Consider the following 12115-nt stretch of genomic DNA (forward strand, 5'->3'; position numbering starts at 1 on the left):
TAAATTTGGATTTGAAGGCAGAATCTTTAATGCGATAAAAGCCCCATATTCTTGTCCACCCGCTAATGTTCTAGCAAGTAATTGCCTATCCAAAAATTTTGCGATTACTAAAGGATGCCCCCTTTCACCCTTACTTTTTTCCTTGATCATTGAACCCCTGGCCGAATCAATAAGATTAAATTCTATTATCAAAGGTATACCAACCAATAATAGGGAACATTTGTTTGCAGATGACCCCATTTTGACCGTAATGGACCCATTAAATTCCTTGCGAGAAATTACTTAATTAACCACAACTTTTTCATGTTTGTCCTCTTACAAAATAAATCCAGTAAAATTGTAAATTTTTAATATTTTTTATGGATTCAGAACTGATTGATTCAATTTAAAAATAATTCCCTTATTCCTGGGGAGGCAACCATATAATATATTTAGAAATTAAGGTACCAAACATGGGCTCTGAGATAATCGACATAAACCTTTCTGATCTATATAAGGAAATCCAAGAAAACATAAATAATAATACAAAAAATGAATCCTCTTGGTTGGGTAAAATTATATAAAATGACAATTCTTCCAAAAATACATTTATATTTTTGGGGCCATGCTACAATATGTACCAGAAAAAATGGAAAAAGAAAATACAAAAACAATTAAATAATTTTATATGGAATGCAAAGGCTGCCAGAGTTTCAAAACAAATTCTATGGAAACATAAATTAAAGGGTGGAATACCAAATCTACTAGCATACCATCTTACCAATTTAATAATACAAAGTAGACAATGACTTCTACACTCAAAAAAAATATTTTGGGTAGGTTTGGAAACCTCATTTAATGGGAATATCCCATTATCTTCCTTAATTTTGGAATCCATAATTGACTCTAAAATCCGTCCTCCAACACACCTTTTAATATTGGCTACAATTTTTGCCTGGAGACAGTAAAAAATCATTAGCACCCCGAATAAACATTTAGTTAAAAATCCTTCCAATTTCATTACTTAGCATAGTGATTCCTTATTTTCCATGTGAAAAATGGGGAAAGCTAGGAATAATCGATTTTTCAATGCTTGTGAAAGAAAATACACCCAATTCACCTATCAATTTCCAATCATTACAATTGGACTTTGGCCTTCCAAAAGAAGAGTTTTATAGAAGCAAGAAAATATATAAGGGACTATCCTACTTTCCCCCCCACTTACTCTACCCAAAGATATTATATCTCTTATTCATGAATAATAATTTTTGGAAAATGAAAGAAATCTACTCTATATTCAATGAAGATCCCACATTTATGAAGCCTAATTATTCATTTAAATGGGAAAAAGATCTAAATATACAATTTTCCTCTGTGAAATTGCAAAAGGCTATTAGACATACATAATTCTCCACTATCAACACCACTCTCCATGAATCATATTTTAAACTTTTAACAAGATGGTACTTTAAACCAGTTAGATTGCATTCTGCTTTCTTGAACTAATCAGATTTATGCTGGAGAGAATGCGGTTAAAAGGCTAATGTCTGTCATATCATTTTGGGAATGTCCTAAAATCAAAAAAGCTATGGGAAGATGTATATACACTTTTAAAGAAAGTAACAAACATTACAATTCCATTTGCTCCACATCGTTCATTGCTTTCTCTCGAAATAGATGATTTTCAACCTAAAATTATATTTTGCATAATCCATATTTTACTGGTTACCAAAATTATGTTAGCTAGTAATTGGAAATCAACAAAAATCCCATCTGTTGAAGAGATTATAGACAGTTTTGTCGCACAATTCTTTTGAATTTTCTTTTGCAATTAGAAACGATTCGTTACAGAAGTACAACATGAGATGCATCTATGGAATAAGGAGTTTATCCTTAGTCCATGCCTTCACTTTTGAATATGTAATATAGCAATGCCGGAATATTATATTACGTGATATTATATTAATCTTGAATTATTTTCTATGTTTATAACAGTTTCTTCCTTAAAGCTAATTGATTATACATATAAATAGCCAAGATGATTATGTAACTTCACAGCGACTTTATATTTCTTTGTTGTTTTCCTCCGTCCCTTCCCTATACCCTATTTTTTTTACCCTTTTTCCCTTCTCCAATCTCCCCCTCCCTCCCTTCTTTCTTTCCATACCTATCGCCTTATTCCAAGTTTTTGTGATTTGCATTATTTTCCATGTTTCCTCTATTACTGTAAAATTCCCTTAATAAAAATAATTTGACGGAAAAAAAAGGTGGAAATGTGAAAAATTATTTTAGACTACAGGACAGCAGTGTTCTATATAAACAAGCAAGGGGGCACAAGTTCCAGGTCTCTGATGACCAAAACAGGGAAACTCAAAGTTATGGCAGAAGAAAATTTCCTGTCTCTATCGGCAGATTATTTAAAAGGAAAGGGCAATATCAAAGCAGACTATCAAAGCCGTCACCAGCTAAATCAGAACTAATGGTCAATGAACCCTACAGTATTTAAGAAGATAATAGTATTAGGGGCCAGCCTAGGATAGACCTTTTTGCGACCAAGGTCAACAGGAAGGTGTTTTTTTTCCCTAGATCCGACGGAAACCCCCTGTGGGGTGAATGCTTTTCTCCACAAATGGTCTCTGGAGTTAGCTTTTGCCTTCCCACCAATCTCCTTGATACTGTTAGTTTTAAGGAAGATTTGGTCGGACTAAGTCTAAGTGATTCTGATGGCACCTTTTTGGCCCAAAAGAACACGGTTCACTTGGTTAAGACTAATGGCAGTGTAGGATCCATGGGCTCTCCCGAAAATCCTGGACCTCTTTTTCCCGGGTCCAGTCTTTCGTCCGGGTGTAAGGTAAGGAATTTACATCTGACGGCATGGCATTTGAGCGTCAGCTCCTTAAATCAAAAAGATTTTCCAAAAATCTAGTTTCTACCCTGATGGGGTGCTGGAAGATGGTAACAAGATTTACGCAAAGGTCTGGAAGAGTTTTTTTACATTTCTCGCAGATAAATCCCTTTGTGAATGATCCAGTTCCATGGACTATTATTTTAGAATTCTTACAGAAAGGTCTGGAGTTAGGTCTGTCCATTAGCACCCTTAAGGTACCGATATCAGCCTTGGTTGTTCTTTTTGATCAAAAAATTGCTGACCACCCATGGATAGTGAGATTCATATGGTCGATGGACAGGTCTAAACCTGTGGTTGTGCCTCAGGTTCCACCATGGGACCTTAATTTAGTCTTAGATGCCTTTACTAGATCCCCATTTGAGCCGTTAGAAGGGTAGGGGAATTACAGGCTTTATCAGTAAACCAACCATTTACCAATGTTCGTTCTGACAGAGTTTTCATTAGGCCAGACCCAGCTTTTCTCCCTAAGGTGTCCTCATCCTTTCATAGGTCTTAAGAGATAATTTTACCCTCTTTTTGTAATGACCCCAGGAATGAGAAGGAGGCTAGATTCCACTCTTTTGATGTCAGGAGGTGTTTACTTCAATACTTAGAAAACACAGTACCTTTCTTTTTGTTCTCTTTCAGTGTCCAAACAAAGGCCAGTCGGCATCTAAAAAGACCCTTGCTAGATGGGTTAGATTGGCAATTTTATTAGCCTATTCTTCAGGCAGACACCTCGCTCCTAAGAATTTGAAAGCTCACTCTACAAGAACGGTATCTACCTTGTGGGCACAATGGTCCAATGCCTTTCTTGAACAAATTTGTAGGGCGGCAACTTGGTCTTCACCATCCATCTTTTTTAAGCACTATCGGTTGCCTTTCGGGGCTTCTGATCTTTCTTCTGGGAAAAAGGTTCGTCAAGAGGTGGTCCCTCCCTAAGGATTTCTTTGTTATCTCCCGCTCTCTATGGTGCTGGCGTGGGGATGGCAAAAATGATCATTTCTTTGTGGTAATTTGATTTTCCGGAACCCATGACAGCACCCTTCCTTATTCCTTCCCTTCTATGGTTTTGGAATTTTCTTTACTCTTCCCACTTTTCACTGGGTGCAGAAAAAAAAGAGTTTGGTAGAGAATTTAGTGGGAAATGATTTTCCTATTGTGTTTTGTGTGTCTGTGTATATGTATGTATATATGTAATATATGTGTGTTCCTCTACCTAGTTAAACAAACAGAAGTCCTCTCATGCTCTGTAAACCAATGAAGCGTGAAGAGAGGTTCCGTCTTTTAAATCTGTTGGTGTCCTGTCCTTGAGGGTGGATCCTCTCTCTCTCTATGGTGTCCCTATGGAAAATCAAATTAAGTAATTAGCATTATTTGAACTTCTAATTTTTGTCCCCTTAAAATAGATAGTAACACTTTCCACATGTCTAATACACATCAGCATCATTTTTTAAACATATTTATTTTTGTCAGAAATGTAGAAGGGTTAAAATTTAGGAGCATTTTTTCCAACAAAACTTACAAAACCTCTTTTATTAGGGACCACTTCACATATTATGTGACTTGGGGGTCTATATATCAAAAAATGCCCAAACGTTATTCCAAGGTATTCAAAATCACATTTAGGAAATGTAAGCCTTCAAGTGCTTCTCAGGAGTTAAAACAAAGAGTAAACAAAAAATTAAAAAATTGTTATTTTCCACAAAAATGTTGTTTAGCCCCAAATTTTTCATTTTCACAAAGGTAACAGGAGAAAATGGAAAGTACTCCTGAGCACCTCGATGCCCAATATGTGGGGGATAACTACTGCTTGTGCATATGGCAGGGCTCGGAAAGGAAGGATTGCAGACACCATGTCGCATTTGCTGAGCCCCAAAGGTAGCAAAACCAGTAAAAAAAACACAACTGACACCATTTGGAAACTACACCCCTCAAGGAATATAACAAGATATGTGTTGACCATCTTACACCCATAGGTGTTTCACAGAATTTTATAACATTGGAACTTGAAAAATTTAATTTTTTCCACAAAAATGTTGCTTTAGTCCCAAACTTTTCATTTTGCAAGAGTAATGTGAGAAAATGGACTGCACAATTTGTTGTGCAATTTCTCCTAAGTACACTGATACCCCAAATGTAGTCAGAAACTACTGTTTAGATACATAACAGAGTTCAGAATGAAAGGAGCACTATTTTGGCTGGAGTTGATTGTGGACGCCATGGAGAAAATGGACCACCCAATTTGTTGTGAAATTTTTCCTGAGTATACCTGTACCCCATATGTTATGGAAAACTACTGTTTGGGTGCACAGCATGGCTACTGAAAGGACTGCAGTGATCAGGCTAGCAGCTTTGTTTTGCTGTCCGCCAGCATTTGAATTCCTTTTTTCACTGTAAGTATGCAATACAGTACTGAATGCTACGTTGCATGCAATTAAGGATTATGTTCTGATGTTGGACAGTGCCAGCGTCTGTACATAGGTTTTGGGCGGTGTCAGCGTGTGATTCAGTCTCGTGTCACCGAGGAAGACAGCAGCGGCAGCCCCCGTGTCTCCTTTGATGTATATCCTCTAGCCCCATTGTCTCCTACTGTATATACACCAGCCCCACTGTCTCCTACATGATGTATATGTTCCAGCCACATTCTATTCTTTGTGATGGCTATGCTCCAGTCCCAGTTTATCCTCTGAGATATACACTGCTCAAAAAATAAAGGGAACACTCAAATAACACATCCTAGATCTGAATGCATGAAATGTTCTCATTGAATACTTTGTTCTGTACAAAGTTGAATGTGCTGACAACAAAATCACACAAAAATCATCAATGGAAATCAAATTTATTAACCAATGGAGGCCTGGATTTGGAGTCACCCCCAAAATTAAAGTGGAAAAACACACTACAGGCTGATCCAACTTTGATGTAATGTCCTTAAAACAAGTCAAAATGAGGCTCAGTATTGTGTGTGGCCTCAACGTGCCTATATGACCTCCCTACAACGCTTGGGCACGCTCCTGATGAGGTTGCGGATGGTCTCCCGTGGGATCTCCTCCCAGACCTGGACTAAAGCATCCGCCAACTCCTGGACAGTCTGTGGTGCAAAGTGGCATTAGTGGATGGAGCGAGACATGATGTCCCGGATGTGCTCAATTGGATTCAGGTCTGGGCCAGTCCATAGCTTCAATGCCTTCATCTTGCAGGAACAGCTGACACACTCCAGCCACATGAGGTCTGGCATTGTCCTGCATTAGGAGGAACCCAGGGCCAACCACACCAGCATATGGTCTCACAAGGGGTCTGAGGATCTCATCTCGGTACCTAATGGCAGTCAGGCTACCTCTGGCGAGCACATCCAGGACTGTGCAGCCCTCCAAAGAAATACCACCCCACACCATTACTGACCCACTGCCAAATCGGTCATGCTGAAGGATGTTGCAGGCAGCTCTCCACGGCGTCTCCAGACTCTGTCACGTCTGTCACATGTGCTCAGTGTGAACCTGCTTTCATCTGTGAAGAGCACAGGGCGCCAGTGGCGACTTTGCCAATCCTGGTGTTCTGTGACAAATGCAAAGCGTCCTGCACGGTGTTGGGCTGTGAGCACAACCCCCATCTGTGGACGTCAGGCCCTCATACCACCCTCATGGAGTCGGTTTTGTAACTGTTTGTGCAGACACATGCACATTTGTGGCCTGCTGGAGGTCATTTTGCAGGCCTGTGGCAGTGCTCCTCCTGTTCCTCCTTGCACAAAGGCGGAGGTAGCGGTCTTGCTGCTGGGTTCTTGCCCTCCTATGGCCCCCTCCACGTCTCCTGGCGTGCTAGCATGTCTCCTGGTAGCGCCTCCAGCCTCTGGACACTACACTGACAGATACAGCAAACCTTCTTGCCACAGCTCGCATTGATGTGCCATCCTGGATGAACTGCACTACCTGATCAATTTCTGTGGGCTGTAGAGTCCGTCTCATGCTACCACGAGTGTGAAAGCACAACCAACATTCAAAAGTGACCAAAACATCAGCCAGAAAGCATTGGTACTGAGATGTGGTCTGTGGTCCCCACCTGCAGAACCACTCCTTTATTGAGGGTGTCTTGATAATTGACAATAATTTCCATCTATTGTCTATTCCATTTGCACAACAGCATGTGAAATTGATTGTCAATCAGTGTTGCTTCCTAAGTGGACAGTTTGATTTCACAGAAGTTTGATCTACTTGGAGTTACATTCTGTTGTTTAAGTGTTCCCTTTATTTTTTTGAGCAGTGTATATACTCCATTGACTCCTATGTGATTTGGATGCTGCAGCCCCAGTGTCTCCTATGTGATGTATATTTATCAAGGCATGTGTCTCCTATGTGATTTAGATCCACCACTCCCGGTGTCTCCTATGTTATGTATATTCAGCAGTCTCTGTGTCTCCTATATGATATATAGAGAGCAGTCTTGGTGTCTCCTATGCGATGTATACAGCAGACCTCCCTCTGCTGGAATTTTATAAATGTAACATGACCAGTGATGAATTTCCCACTGTGAGGAGACATGCAGTGTAATATACATCTGTGTTCAGTACAACCTTCTGCTGCAAGTTCTTTACAAAACTTATCACAAAGAGTTGACTGTGTTGCAGACCTGGAAATGCAGTTTCGAGTAGCAAAATCATTAATACCACCTAACATGACAAGCCTCGTTAAAGAGATGCAGCTCCAGCCATCACATTAGGGGTGAGATAATTAAATGTTTGACCAAATATACCAAGATAAAGTTCAAGTTGATAGTTTTGTACGGCCCCCGAATGATGGTATATATATCCAAATGGCTCCTGGCAGAAAAAGGTTCCCCACCCCTGATATAACTGGTAATGATTGGTGACAGACGAAGTTAAACATGAACCTATGGAGAAGATCAATCCTATCCAACAGAGAAGTGAAAAATTGAAACAGCACAACCAACGTCATAATCTAATAGTCCCTGCTTTGTGCTCTACTTTCTTAGTCAATTGATAACTGATTCGTATTATAATTTGTATGAAATTGTATAAAACATATATTGATAATCTTGATATGATTTTACTGCACTATTATTAAAAAAATAATAAAATCACTTTTATTCTTGGTAGATGAGTGTACCAGGAGCTCAGAGGGACCTCTGATATTTTCAGATTTTGCAGCAGATGATCATGGTGTTACACCAGATACAAATGAAGAACATGCCATTATCCCAGATAAACCTCAAGCCCTTCTCAGAAAAAATCTTTCCTCTGATCATTTTCAACAGGTCCTTTCTTCTGCTTCGTCCATAACCGATATGCAAAACAAAAATAATAGAAGGACTATTAAGCATGAAATAGCTCTTAAAAAAGTAAAACCATTTTCATGCTCAGAATGTGGAAAATGTTTTTATAAGAAAGCACATCTTGTTATGCATCAGAGAATTCACACAGGGGAGGAACCATTTTCATGTTCAGAATGTGATAAATGTTATAAACAGAAATCACAGCTTGTTGTACATCAGAGAACTCACACAGGGGAGAAGGGATTTCCATGTTCAGAATGTGGGAAACGTTATAGCGAGAAATCCAAACTTGTTGTACACCAGAGAGTTCACACAGGAGAGAAGCCATTTTTATGTTCAGAATGTGGGAAATGTTTTCAGCAGAAATCACATCTTGTTAAACATCAGAGAATTCACACAGGGGAGAAGCCATATTCATGTTCAGAATGTGGGAAATGTTTTGTAAAGAAATCCCATCTTGTTGTACATCAGAGAACTCACACAGGGGAGAAACCATTTTCATGTTCAGAATGTGATAAATGTTTTACAGTGAAAGGAAATCTTGCTAGACATCAAAGTACACACACGGGGAAGTAGTGCTTTTTCTTTTTTTTTAGCATTTTATTGAATACATGAGAAAGAAAAAAATGCAAGTTATAGTAAAGTCACACGTTCCTAAAAAAACACCTATCAGTACCCAGAGGAACTTATTAATAAAAGGGACCACTCTGCTTCTGATTGCATTGGTTGTACAACAGATCAGTTTTGAATATGAATCCTGGTTGCTTATTCCAAAAATGGAACAGAAAAAAGAAAATTCCTAAATAATAGTGTGAACACAGCCTGAGGCTGTCAGCAAAAAAAAGGAGACGTCTGTTTTTCATTTGATTTGTAGAGTAAACCTTCCCGTTCAAGTGAATGTGTCTGTGGAAAAAACTGGTAACTCTCAGATGTCATCCGTGTTGTCATCTGGGTGCTGTCCATTATTCACTGAGCAGTTTATGTGAGAGGTGTTGCCAAACAAAAATAACTGGATGACAAAGTTTGTAAGAAAAAAAGCCGCACGGACCAAAAATAGATCCAACATATTGAAATATCTTTTTAAAAAAAAAAAAAAAAAAATTATTAACAGAAAAAAACAAATGTTCGTCTGATTGAGGCCTAAGTCTATATTCAAACTCTGTATGGGGGTTACATCTTTATACATGAAAAGCCCCTGAGGTGTCCATCTACCCCTTAAGGGGGTGCCCATTTTTGGTCTTTAGGACTATTTTTTTTTCGTTTAATTAAATAAATTTAATTTAATTTAAATTTAATAAATAAGTTTAAATAAACGGGATGTTTCAGGAACCATGACATTTTTTTTTTTTCATTTTCATAGCTGTATGGGGGCTTTTTTTTCATGATGAGTTGTATTTATTTTTTATGAACTCTTTATAGCGAGAAATAGAAAATAAACAGCTATTCTGTTGTGTTTTGATGTTTTCAATTTTCCGCTATTCCAGTGCTGCATATATAAGGCGTTACCTTTATTCTGTGGGTGTGCACGATTATGGCAATATCAAACCTATGTACCTTTATTTATGTTCTAATACTTTTGTGCAATAAATATTGTGTGAAAAAAAATTTTTTTTTTGTGTGGTCATGTTTTGAGAGACAGACTGTTCGCAATTTTCCATCAGCGGAGATGTGTGACAGCTTATATTTTGTGTGAGAAGCTGTAGGTTTCAGTGATGCCATTTTCTGGTACAAATTACATTTTGACCAAATATTGCAATTTTTTGGAGATAGAATGTACAAAAGAGACGGCAGTTCTAAAATTGTTACTATACTGTATGGAATACTATGTGTGCCCATTATACTGTATGGAGGACTATGTAGGTCATTTATACTGTATGGAAGGCAATGCAGAGCCCCGTTATACTGTATGGAGGACTATGTGAAGCCATTATACTGTATGGAGCATTATGTGGGGCTATTGTACTGTATGAAGCACTATGTGGGGCTCATTATACTGTACGGAGCACTCTGTGGGGCCCATTATACTGTATGGAGCACTATGTGGGGCCATTATACTGTATGGAGCACTATGTGGGCCCATTATACTGTATGGAGCATTATGTGGGCCATTATACTGTATGAGCACTATGTAGGGCCATTATACTGTATGGAGCACTATGTAGGGCCATTATACTGTATGGAAGGCAATGCAGAGCCCCGTTACACTGTATGGAGGACTATGTGAAGTCATTATACTGTATGGAGCACTATGTGGGGCTATTGTACTGTATGAAGCACTATGTGGGGCTCATTATACTGTATGGAGCACTTTGTGGGGCCCATTATACTGTATGGAACACTATGTGGGCCCATTATACTGTATGGAGCATTATGTGGTCCATTATACTGTATGGAAGACAATGCAGAGCCCCGTTATACTGTATGGAGGACTATGTGAAGCCATTATACTGTATGGAGCACTATGTGGGGCTATTGTACTTTATGAAGCACTATGTGAGGCCATTCTACTGTATGGAGCACTATGTGGTGCCCATTATACTGTATGGAGGACTATGTGGGGCCATTATACTGTATGGAGGACTATGTGGGCCCATTATACTGTATGGAGTACTATGTGGGCCCATTATACTGTATGGAGCATTATGTGGGCCATTATACTCTATGGAGCACTATATAGGGCCATTATACTGTATGGAAGGCAATGCAGAGCCCCGTTATACTGTATGGAGGACTATGTGAAGCAACTATACTGTATGGAACGCTTTTTGTGGCCATTATACTAGGGAGTACATCTGGGGCTGTTTGGGGAGTACAGTTGGAGTATCATACTGTGATGGGGTCACCATTCTTTGTCAGGGGGATTGAGGGAGGAGTACAGTAGGGTCATCATACCGTGCGTGTGGAGGGTACTGTGGAGGAATTCACTGTGGGGGTATCATACTGTGTTTAGGGTCACTTTTGTTTCCATCAAACTTTATTATCTGTATTATTCAAAGTTTTTTATCCTTTGTTATTACAGATTTACATTTGGTCATTGGACCATATGCTTTTTACTAAAGGGTAAGTATCTTTTTGCAGAAGACATAAACTCGTTCATACAATTCATCAGAGATATATGCTGCCTGAAATGTAAATGATAATAAATGTAAAGCTTGTGTTTTTTGGAGATACTACATAGTCAATGCAGCAAACACATTTGCCAGTGGTTACTTTAATGTATTTCCTGTCACAGTGAACGCTACCTTTGTGATGGCGTGCATCAGAGTATTTAGTAAAGTTCATTGTTATATTTGATGATAAGGAAAAACTTCCTCCATTGTAGACATTTTTTTTTAATAAATATCAAGTTTGATCTGTGACTTTGTCCAAGCTTTTAATTGTTCTATTCTATTACTCGTGAATATCTCTTATGTCATTTTAATGGAATTGTAGTAAAGAAGATTTGACATGTTAAGCAATGTGGATGTGCCGTTCTCACTTGCTAAATCTATATATTTATTACTGGCTTCTTACCAGTTTTGATATACTAAGGAGGATGTCACGATAATTCTTATAAAAAAATATAATGGTTTATTGGATTCTCTTGATAAAGTAATTATTGTAGAAAAATACAGAATAAGTGTAGAAGTTACAAGAAGGAATCTCATCCATCTTTTCTTCGTAACCTGAATGGAGGCTTGTCTCAGCAGCTTCTGCCCGTGAAAGCCAGAATCCAAGTGCCACATAAGCCTTGTGTCAGCATCTGAGTCCATTCCCTCAGAGACCTCATGTGTCATGTAATGATATATAAGGTAGGGAAAATAAGTATTTGATACCCTGCTGATTTTGCAAGTTTTCCCATATACAAAGAATGGAGAGGTCTGTAATTTTTATCATAGGTACATTTCAACCGCGAGAGACAGAATCTTGAAAAAAATCCAGAAAATCACATTGTAATATTTTTGCATAATTAATTTGCTT

The 12115-nt window shown here is 38.5% G+C and overlaps 1 protein-coding gene and 1 pseudogene across 1 annotated transcript in view; both read left to right on the forward strand.

Moving 5' to 3' along the window:
• LOC141270768 (uncharacterized) overlaps positions 1-9889 on the forward strand; it is a 153781-nt pseudogene extending 143892 nt beyond the window's left edge.
• Positions 1-12115, forward strand: part of LOC141270770 (uncharacterized) — a 103723-nt gene that overhangs the window by 21285 nt on the left and 70323 nt on the right. The gene's annotated exons all lie outside the window — the stretch shown is intronic.

The sequence above is a fragment of the Phyllobates terribilis genome, unplaced genomic scaffold (genome assembly GCF_046119375.1).
Source record: "Phyllobates terribilis strain yellow unplaced genomic scaffold, ASM4611937v1 Scaffold_5__5_contigs__length_657084704, whole genome shotgun sequence".
Classification (NCBI taxonomy): domain Eukaryota; kingdom Metazoa; phylum Chordata; class Amphibia; order Anura; family Dendrobatidae; genus Phyllobates; species Phyllobates terribilis.